This window comes from Lycium barbarum, chromosome 5 (genome assembly GCF_019175385.1).
Source record: "Lycium barbarum isolate Lr01 chromosome 5, ASM1917538v2, whole genome shotgun sequence".
NCBI classification, from domain to species: Eukaryota; Viridiplantae; Streptophyta; class Magnoliopsida; order Solanales; family Solanaceae; genus Lycium; species Lycium barbarum.
This window is the reverse complement of record NC_083341.1, coordinates 18717096-18728376: the sequence shown is the minus strand read 5'-3', so window position 1 is coordinate 18728376 and position 11281 is coordinate 18717096. Positions and strand designations below refer to the sequence as shown.

Genomic DNA, 11281 nt, shown 5'->3' with positions numbered 1-11281 from the left:
GTCGCATAAGAGGAAGATTTGCCCAGGCTAAGTATTTATGGAAGTGTTAATTTTCTTGGTTTCTCTCTTTTAGTAAACTTCATTTAAAAAAATAAAATAAAATAAAAAATAAAAAATAAAACTTCATTTTTTTTTCTTTTGAAAACAAAAAATTTATTCGCCAATTGGGTGGGCATGGGTAGGAAAAGGAAAGGGAAAGCCTTGTTATTACAATTGTACCTCGATAAGTTAACTATATACTGATAAAAAAATAATTTACATAAGTTTTAAGTTTATTTTTAATCTGTTGTAGATTATTTTTCATGTTCAATTAATTTTTTTTTTATTATTTTTGTGAAAATTTGTGCAGGCAAAGTACTCGGGTCATTTCTATGGAAAAGTACCAAACCTATCAATGAAACCTCAAATTCTTGAATATCCATTGGATTGTAATGTATGGAACAAAACCAGTACATGCCCAAGAACCTATCCAACATCCTATAAACCCTTAAACCCTAACAATTCAACATGCCCCGAGTATTTTTAGATGGATTTATGAAGATTTAAGGCACTGGAAAAACACAGGAATCACTCGAGAAATGTTAGAGAAATCGAAAAAACATGCACATTTTAGACTAATAATATAGCATGGAGAAATTTACGTTGAGCGTTATGCAAAGCATGCAATTGAAACTAGACATGTATCCACTATGTATGGGATTGTACAACTTTTAAGGTTGTATCATGGGAAATTACCTAATTTAGAGATCATGTTTGATACCGATGACCGGCCGATTATCCCGGCCAAGGACTTCCGGCAACCTGATTCCGGTCCACCACCGTTGTTTCGATATTGTTCAGATTGGCAGAGTATGGATATTGTTTTTCTAGATTCGACATACTGAGGCTGGTAATTTTCTCTCTCTCTCTCTCACCCTTAATATATTTTGAGTAAATCGGTGAACACAAACTTTTACAATTTGAATATTAAAAAATGGCTCTTTAAAGATCTCTTGTTTATTAATTTCATATATATCTCTTATACGTAAAAATAAAGATCTAACTTCAATCTTATATAGAAAGTCCTGAAATTCTCTTCTTCCTTTTTTAAAGGAAATAGTATTTAAACAAATTGCTTTTTTTTTTTTTTTGGTAAATAAACATTTTATTTATTACCAAAGTGGAGAAAAACAATTTACTTATTAATATGTCAAAATGTCAAGGAAATAAATCTTCTTAAAATTACTGTGTAAATCTTTCTTAAGAAAATAATTAAAAGGCAATCTCTGGGTTACCATAACATTCTTCTTTTTTTTTTTTTTTTTTTTTTTTGTTAGTCCCCAATCCTTGCTATGAATTTTATAATATTTTCTTATAATTTCTAAAGTTCTCATAAATCTTACATTATTTTTTGTGGTTTTAGTTAGTACGAATCCTTGCTATGAATTTTATAATGTTTTATTCTAATTTATAAAGTTTTCACAGATTTTATTTAACTTAATTGTAATTAAGATATGAAAATCAATATAAAAATGTTGTGCGGCTTCTACGAAGCGAATTATTGGTTTGCTGTGAATATATGTGCGGCTAATTTTTTTGGGGAAGTAACTTGCATAGCTGCTCACCAGCAAAAACAGTCGATAAATATCTAATATATATATATATTGGCTAACAAATATAAATATTTTTTATCGAGCGGCCAAATGTATTACTTTCACTAACAAATTCTGCCATAATCTAGCTCGGTGGTGTGTCTCCTATGCCTATTATTTCTCTTTAAATATTAAATACTGTATTTTATCTTTGCAAAAGAAAGTAAAAGATGAAGCTTGTTTATTATATGACTTAGGTTCAAATGTCTGTTTTTGGAGCTCAATCTAGTACTTAATTAGTAATATATGACTGTATTTTTGGTTTTATTGTTTATAGGGCAGAGCTAAATATAAGACCATGGAGAAGTATGACAAAGAACATAAAAGAAGGGAATAAGAGAAGCAGTTGGAAAGATAGGATGCCCTTTGCTTATTGGAGAGGAAATCCTAATGTTTCTCCTATCAGAAAAGACCTTATTGTTTACCCCGAATTTAGTTAATCAATTGAATTTGTAAGTGAGGTATAGGATATGTGAATGAACTTTAATCTATTTTGGGTTTATAGGAAATAATTATGAATTTGCGTGTTATAGCATGTGCATGTGAGCATATGCGTTAGTGATTCGAACCAAGATACAAATGTTTATGATTAAGCCAACTATATTGGAAGAATAAGCTTAAAATGCCACTGATCCGGACCAACGGAGAGAGAGCTTCAATCTATAATTTCTATTACAATGTTCTTGATCTTAAAAAAGCTAACCCTTAAAAGTAGGGAAATGTCTCCTATTTATAGTTTTGTCTTATGGGCCTTGCATACAACATAAAGCCCCTTTAGAATAAAGAAAATCCTAAAAGGATAAGATTGGGCCGTACGGTCTGACACCTGTGATTGGCAGTACAATGTGGTTGAACAGTCTTGACGCGTGACAATTTTGTAACTGATCACCCGGACTAACGGCCACGATCAACTCGGCCATGGAGAAACCGGACTAACGGCCTGATGTGCCGTGAATTTTAGCACATTTTATGCCTTTGTAACTAGACATGTTGCTTGATTTTAAGTGTTTTTACATTGTTTCTTATGTTATTTTTGTGTTTTATAGGGTTGATTAACTAAGGATCGGAAATGAGAAGTAATGCTGAAAAAACGGACAAATTGGAGCTAAGCGACGCTCCGTAACTCATGTTACGGTCCGTAACTCATGTTACGGTCCGTAACTCATGTTACGGTCCATACCTTTGAACCGTAACAGGGCCTGAATTTCCAGAAAGTTTTCATTGAAACCATCAGTGTTACGGTGGAGTGTTACGGTCCGTAACATGTCACTGTAACATGAGCTAAATTTCCAGAGAGTTTCAATAAAACCTTCAGTGTTACGGTTTAGTGTTACGGTCTGTAACTCATGTTACGGTCCGTAACCCTTCACCGTAACATCATCCAAAATTCCAGAGAGTTGCCAAGTAATTGTCACCACTTACGCTTCAGAAGGACGGACCGTAACACAGGGTACGGTCCGTCGCATGGTGGCCGTAACGTCAAAGTGGTCAAATGACGAAATGAAGGACGGACCGTAACCTGAGTTACGGTCCGTAACAATGCGGCGTAAGGGCATTTTTGTCCAGAAACTTGGCGCGATTTTTGGCTCTATAAATACATAATGTAGGGTTTTAATTCATCATTGAGATTTTATTTTAGAGGCATAAACCCTAGGTTTTTAATCTTGAAGTGGTTGGAGCATTTAAGGCAACAACTTCACTCTCATTCCATCTTGTATTAGTATTGTAAGTGTATTATGTTAATCTTTAAGCTTTTTCTGTCAAGAAACATTATGAGTAGCTAATTTCAATTCTAAGGTTGTGAATCCCATGATGGGTATTATGTGAATGGGTTTCTATTATTGATATATGCATAATGGTTGTTGTTATTTATTCTATCTTTGAGTTGTAACGTTGGGTAATGATTGCAAGCATTAGTCGAAGCCATTATATTAACTTTTCTTGGGAAAGAGAGTCAATATTGGTAAGATTGAATAACAATGACTCGAGGCGTTAACCCTCGTTTAATAGACTAACTTAGGAATAAGAATAAGTCTAAATTGGCATCATTGGTCGCTCTTCGATTGTAACTCTTTTATATTCGGAAGAATCATAAAGAGGAAATACTGCTTAACTGTTGGGAAACATTAAGAAGTCTTTAAGAGACCAAGTGCATATTCATAGAACAACCATTAGAAGTATATCACTTTGAAACCTGAAGCATAATATCTAATCAAATTGGGGAACACAACCTTAGTCTCTCTCTCTCACATTAATTACATTTTAAGTCAAAGTATTAAATTACATTATTCAACAATCAATTCAAACTATCCGGAATAGGATTAAAGCATTTAAAGACCGGTATCGCATACGATTAGTACTCTTTTCTCTCCATATTCCCTGTGGGATTCGACCCCAACCTTGTTGGGTTACTATATTTGACAACGTCCGCTTTACGCCATTAATAGGTGTAATTTGAGCGTATCAAATTTTGGCGCCGCTGCCGGGGAGTACGGTTCAGAAATTACTAATTGTTGTGTACTATTCTTTAAAACTTTTTCTATTCCATCACACCTCGTTTGCTGTTTTAGTGAACCAGGTGAACATGGCTGGAAGACCCCATCGCAATCAAGGGAACCAAGTTGGGATCCAAGTGAACCATCCTGCACCAGAAGAAGAGGAGGATGAGAATGTATTTGCAGAATTCATCGACGAAGCTGATTATGCTTCTGCTGTAGTTCCCCCGAGAGCAGGAAATGCTAATTTCAAAATTGATAGTTCTATCTATCAGCTATTGAAACTTGAAGGCTATTTCCGAAATTCTTCGGAGGACTGTCCACTTCGACACCTAAAGAATTTCGTGCATGTATGTTCCCAACAATCTCAAGGTGTTGTTCCTGCTGATGCACTGCGACTGCGGGTTTTCAAATATTCCTTAGCTGGCCAAGCTAGGGAATGGTATGAAAAGCTCCCGAGCAATACTATTCATACCTGGAATGAGCTGGCCAATATCTTTCTAAAAAAATGGTTCCCACCCAGCAAAAAGGTTGAGCTTCGGGATAAGATTTTTGGGTTTAAACAACTTCCAGGGGAACAACTATATGCTGCATGGGAGAGGTTCAAATATTATCTAGCTCAATCTCCGACTCATGGATTTCCAGATGCAATTCTCACAGAGAAGTTCTACAAGGGGCTAGATACAATGAATCAAATAGCTGTCAACACTGCAGCTGGGGGATGCTTCATGGACAAATCCTTTATCAACATCACCCGGTTTCTCGACAAGCTTACTACCCATAATCAAGCCTGGCATTCGAGTGATAGCGAAATCCTATCATATGGTAGTCCTTCTGTGGCCGCGGTGGCCAAAGAAAATCATGAGCGAGATCATGCGTTCGCTCAATTACAAACCACCGTGGATTTATTATCCAAAAGGCTTATGGAGAAAGAGGCCAAATGTGTAAATGTTGTCGATGAGATGCCACCTCATGCTCCAGGAATGTATCAAGTTTCTGACGAAACTTATCTTGAGGGGCAGCCACAATATGAGGATGCGAATTATGTCAATAACTCGCAAGGGGGTTATCAACGGCAAAACTACCAAGGTCCCGGTAATCACCCATGGCAAAGGCCTCAACAAAATTACCAAGGAAATAATTATGGAAGAACTGATCAGGGTAATCCCAATCAAGGGAATTACAATAACTATAATTATGGCAACAAGAGCTCTAACCCCTACATTCCACCTAGGGGGAAAGCATCCAATTCCCAGCCATGGAGAGATAATTCAGCTACTAACTCTGCTGGCAACACGTCTAATGATTCTGCAGAACTGAAGAGTATGATGCAGAAAATGCTGATGAATCAAGACAGAACAGAGAGCACAATCAAGGGAATGTCCCAGGTCCAACTATCGCATTCAGCTTCCATTCAGAAGCTTGAAGCGCAATTCAGAGACCTTTCCCGAGAAGTGCATACTCCTCAACGGGGACAATTACCGAGTGATATAGTTCCTAATCCAAAAGGTAGTGGAGTGAACTCTATGGAGAATGTACTTGCCATTAGCACCAGAAGTGAAAAAATACTTCAGGGTGACAATAAAAAGCCAATTGATCAGGAACCAATTGTTGAAAAAGAAGCGCAGCCTAATGTATTGGATGATATTGTTGAGGAAGAAGCAGGGGAGGAAGTCCCCATTGTAGTTGAAGAAGAGCTGAATCTTAATAAACCAAAGGAACCGGTGGAAAACCAGGAAAAGGGGGAGGCAAAACTTTCCGGTGCTCGTCGCCCTTTGAGCCAATTGTTCAAATCTTCACCACCTTTTCCTTAAAGGCTGGTGAGAAAAACAGAAGATGAGAAGTGCTTGCGATTTTATGATCAACTCAAGCAGTTAACGATGAATTTTCCGTTCATGGATGCTGTCCAAGAAATGCCTGGCTTTGCTAAGTATTTGAAGGACCTTTTAACAAAGAAGAAAAAACCATTGAAACATGACACTGTGGGCATCACTCACCGCGTTAGTGCCATTCTTTCCAAGACCACAGTGCAAAAGAGGGAAGATCCTGGAGCATTCACAATTCCATGCACCATAGGGCAGCAAAATTTTGCTAGGGCTTTATATGATAACGGGGCTAACATAAATCTTATGCCCCTGGAATTTTTTATGAGATCAGGGTTAGCGATGCCGAGGCCAACCACCATGAGATTGCAGATGGCTGACAGATCGATAAAAAGGCCAGTGGGGGTAGTTGATGATGTGCTGGTTCAAATCGGGAAATTCCTATTGCCGACAGATTTCGTGATTCTTGATTGTGCTATTGATCAAGAAATTCCTATTATTCTGGGAAGACCTTTCCTTGCCACAGGGAGAGCTCTTATGGATTCCGAGAAGCACGAAATAAAGTTCCGGGTGAACGATGAGGAGGTGACTTTCCACGCAAGCAGAGGTATGAAATTACCTAGTCCTTATCAAAGTATTTCAGTCATCAATTCTGTTGATGGGGTGGATGATGCTGTGGAATTCAAAATGGAGGAAGAATGTTTGAGTGAAGCACTATCGGCCATCTTGGTAAATTTTGATGCTGAACAAATGGAGGGATATACTGAGACAATAAATGCACTCATCGGTCTGGGGTCTTACTCTTATGAGCCCAAGAAACTATCTCTTGATCTAGAGAAACGAACAACTCCTCCAGCAAAACCATCAATTATTGAGCCACCGAAGTTGGATCTCAAGCAACTTCCAGCTCATCTTAAATATGTGTTTCTTGAAACGAATGCCACCCTCCCAGTTATTGTGTCATCACTTCTGAATGAGGGCTAAATCCAAAGACTCATCGAAGTATTGAGAAAGCATTTAAGAGCTTTGGGATGGACTATTGCAGACATCCGGGGGATTCCTTCCGGAATTTGTAAGCACCGAATACAGTTGGAGGAGGAAAGTTCACCAAGTGTTGAACATCAGCGAAGATTAAACCCACCGATGCAAGAGGTGGTGAAGAAGGAAATTATTAAGTGGCTAGATGCTGGGGTGGTTTACCCTATTGCCAACAGTCAATGGGTAAGCCCAGTCCAGTGTGTGCCAAAGAAAGGAGGCATCACTGTTGTCTCGAACTCTAGAAATGAGTTGATTCCAACAAGGACTGTCACTGGTTGGAGAGTGTGTATGGACTACCGAAAATTGAATACCGCCTCCTGCAAGGATCACTTCCCTATGCCTTTTATTGATCGAATGCTTGATCGGCTAGCTGGAAGATCTTATTACTGTTTCTTGGATGGGTACTCAGGGTACAACCAGATAAATATCGCATTGGAAGACCAAGAAAAGACTACTTTCACGTGTCCCTATGGGACATTCGCTTTCAGCCGAATGCCATTTGGTCTTTGTAATGCCCCAGCTACATTCCAACGATGCATGATGTCCATATTCTCTGATATGGTTGAAAACTTTCTTGAAGTCTTCATGGATGATTTCTTTGTGGTGGGAGATTCATTCGATGAATGTTTAGTTCATCTTGATCGGGTGTTGCAACGGTGTGAGGAGACCAACCTTGTGCTCAACTGGGAAAAGTGTCATTTTATGGTCAAGGAGGGCATTGTCCTTGGCCATAAGATATCAGAAAAAGGGATTGAGGTTGATCAAGCCAAAATAGATGTGATTTCACAACTCCCGCCGCCCATTTCTGTCAAAGGAGTTCGGAGTTTCTTGGGACACGCCGGATTCTATAGAAGGTTTATCAAAGACTTCTCAAAAATTGCAAATCCAATGTGCAAACTCTTGGAAAAAGATTCCAAATTCAATTTTGATGAGAAGTGCATCAAGGCGTTTGACGAGTTGAAGCTGAAATTAACCTCCGCACCGATTATGGTGTCCCCAGATTGGTCACTTCCCTTTGAATTAATGTGTGACGCCAGTGGTCCTGCAATTGGAGCTGTGCTTGGTCAGCGGCTAAACAAAATCCTGCACCCAATTTATTATGCCAGCAAAACATTGAATGGAGCTCAGCTGAACTATACAGTAACGGAGCAAGAATTACTTGCCATTGTTTATGCTTTTGAAAAGTTCCGGGCTTATTTGTTGGGTGCCAAGGTAGTGGTTCACACTGACCATGCTGCATTGCGCTATTTGATGGCGAAGAAGGATGCTAAGCCTCGGTTGATAAGATGGGTTTTGTTGCTACAGGAATTTGACTTTGAAGTCAAAGACCGGAAAGGGTCAGAAAATCAAGTAGCTGACCATCTTTCCAGACTTGAAGCACCAGGGAGACCGAGTGATGTGCTAGATATTGATGACACTTTCCCGGATGAAAGAGTTTTGGTCATTTCCAATGATGTGGCACCATGGTATGCCGATATTGCCAATTATTTGGTAACTGGCATCGTTCCTGAAGAGTTGAAGACATATCAAAAGAAGAAGTTCTTGATAGACTGCCGACAGTATTGTTGGGATGAGCCTTACTTATTCAGAACGTGTGTTGACAATATGATCCGGAGATGTGTGGCGGAATCTGAGGTGATGGACATTTTGAAAGCGTGCCATGATTCTCCAGTTGGTGGACATCACAGTGGAAATCGAACAGCAGCCAAGGTGCTAGAGTGTGGCTACTACTGGCCAGCCATTTATCGTGATGCAAATATGTTGGCACGCTCTTGTGATAAATGCCAACGCCAGGGCACAATAGGTCGGAGGCATGAAACTCCGATGAACTTTGTTCTTGAGGTGGAGCTATTTGATGCATGGGGAATTGATTTTATGGGGCCCTTCGTGAGCTCCTACGGCCTGAAATACATTCTTGTCGCAGTGGATTATGTCTCCAAATGGGTGGAGGCGGTGGCCTTGCCTAACAATGATGGTAGGAGAGTCAATGCGTTTCTCAAAAAGAACATCTTTACTAGATTTGGCACTCCTAGAGCTATTATTAGCGATGGTGGATCTCATTTTTGCAATAAACCATTTGTTGATCTTCTTGAAAAATATGGCGTGCATCACAGGGTTGCCACTCCATATCATCCTCAGACGAGTGGTCAGGTTGAGGTCTCAAACAGAGAAATAAAAAACATCTTGGCAAAGACGGTCAATGTGAATCGCACTGACTGGTCTAAAAAGTTGGATGATGCTTTATGGGCATATCGCACGGCATTCAAAACGCCTATAGGGACTTCACCGTATAAGTTGGTATTTGGGAAGGCATGTCATTTGCCTATTGAGCTTGAGCATAAAGCCCTTTGGGCATTGAAAAAGCTGAATATGGATTGGCATGAAGCAACCAAGCCGCGGTTGTTTCAAATCAACGAGATGGATGAATTTAGGTACAATGCCTATGAAAGTGCAACACTGTACAAGGAAAAGATGAAATACTATCATGACACGAAAATCCTAAAAAGGGATTTTCAGCCAAAAGACTTGGTCTTGTTGTACAATTCACGCCTGAAGTTCTTTCCAGGCAAGTTAAAGTCCCTGGTCTGGTCCTTTTGAAATTGTGAGTGTGTCCCCAAATGGAAGCGTCATTGAGGTGAAATCCGAGGATGGCACTCAGACTTTTAAGGTGAATGCACAAAGAGTGAAGCATTACCATTGGTGTATTGATGATGGTAAGGTCGTGGATAGGTATCGTTTGAAATATGGCTCCTGAACTCGAAAATGAGGTACCACGTCGAGCTGTGACGTTAAACTAAGCGCTGTGTGGGAGGCAACCCACATTTACTGCTTTGTAAGTAGTTTAAAGTTTGTATTTTCCTTGTATTCTTTTGTGTTGTTGATGTGCTAGTGTGGTGAGATTTTGAGAACTGAAGGGACCAAATAACTGCTGAGTGATCCAAGGCGAGACGCTCCATGTTACGGCCCGTAACTCATGTTAAGGTCCGTATCATGAAGCGTAACAGGCAAAAAGAAAAAAAGAAAAAATCACTGAAGGATGAGGAAGAGTGTTATGGTACAAGTTACGGTCCGTCGTACGTGTTACGGACCGTAACACTGGGTCGTAACTTTGATACAAAATCTGGGCTTCACTGGAAATTTTCAACATGTTACGCCAGGTGATACGGACCGTAACACGAGTTACGGTCCGTCGATTGGACTGCCAGGTCATTAATGAATAACTGAAACGGGGTCGTTTGATGGACCGTAACACAAGATACGGTCCGTATCTCAGGATAGGGTCCGTAACAGGTAACGTAATTGTCGGAAATGTTTAAATACATTACCGACGGTTCCCATTTCAAATTAAAAGGATTCTTAAAACGTTTTTCAACTCTCTCTCCCTCATAAATCCTCTCTTCTCTTCTTCACATCCTCCTCTCTTCATCTTTCCATTCTCCCCCATATTTCTTAAAAAAATCTCTTTACTATCTTCTTATCACAATCCCTGTTTTAAGTTTGAGTTTCATCCTTACAATCGCCAACGATCAGGTATTACATGTCTTTGCTCTTTTCTTTTAGCTATAAATGCGAGTTCTATGATGCTCATGAGTAATTTCCTATAATATGCGTTAAAATTCGTGTTTGGGGCTGTGTTGATTGAGTTTGAATTTCAATTGATAAGTTCTGGGGGATTTGACAATGGTCGGGGGTTGGGATTGGTATTGGTGTTGTTTAAAAGATTCGTGGGCACAAGCAATTGCTTCCCACTGAATTGGAGGGAAAATCCGGTTAAAGGTTTCGTTTGTGAAATTACTAAATCGGTTTGCCCACCAACTGTTCGATAAAAGTCCCCAATGAAAACTTTAATAAAACCGGGTGAAGTCCGAGTAACCTGAGGCATGTGAGGGGATATAATATTGTTTTACAACATACCCATGGGACATTAAGTCGAAAATCTTGGCCTCGTGCTTAAAACGAGAAAATTTGGCCAAGTCATTTGTTTGCTAATCCGTTGCCCGTCATTATGTGTTACGGACCGTAACGTACGTTACGGACCGTAACATCGCTCCGTAACACCGATAATGTCCATGAAAACTTTCTGGAAATTTGGCTGATGTTACGGTGGGATGTTACGGACCGTAACACGAGTGACGGACCGTAACATCATACCGTAATACCTCTCAAATTTCCAGTAACTTTTCTGGAAATTTTGATCATGTTACGGTGAGACGTTACGAACCGTATCCTACGATACGGACCGTCGACTGTGTTACGGTCCCTTTGCTTAATTGAACCATTTGAGTTACGGTTG

General features: G+C 39.5%; 1 non-coding gene and 1 pseudogene across 1 annotated transcript; one reads left to right on the top strand and one right to left on the bottom strand.

The window, feature by feature from the left end:
* The first annotated feature begins 563 nt into the window (after window positions 1-563).
* Window positions 564-11281, top strand: part of LOC132642354 (uncharacterized) — a 29528-nt pseudogene continuing 18810 nt past the window's right edge.
* On the bottom strand, window positions 4660-4766 carry LOC132643032 (small nucleolar RNA R71). Its single transcript, XR_009583489.1, has one exon. It is a non-coding gene; the product is annotated as a small nucleolar RNA R71 (small nucleolar RNA).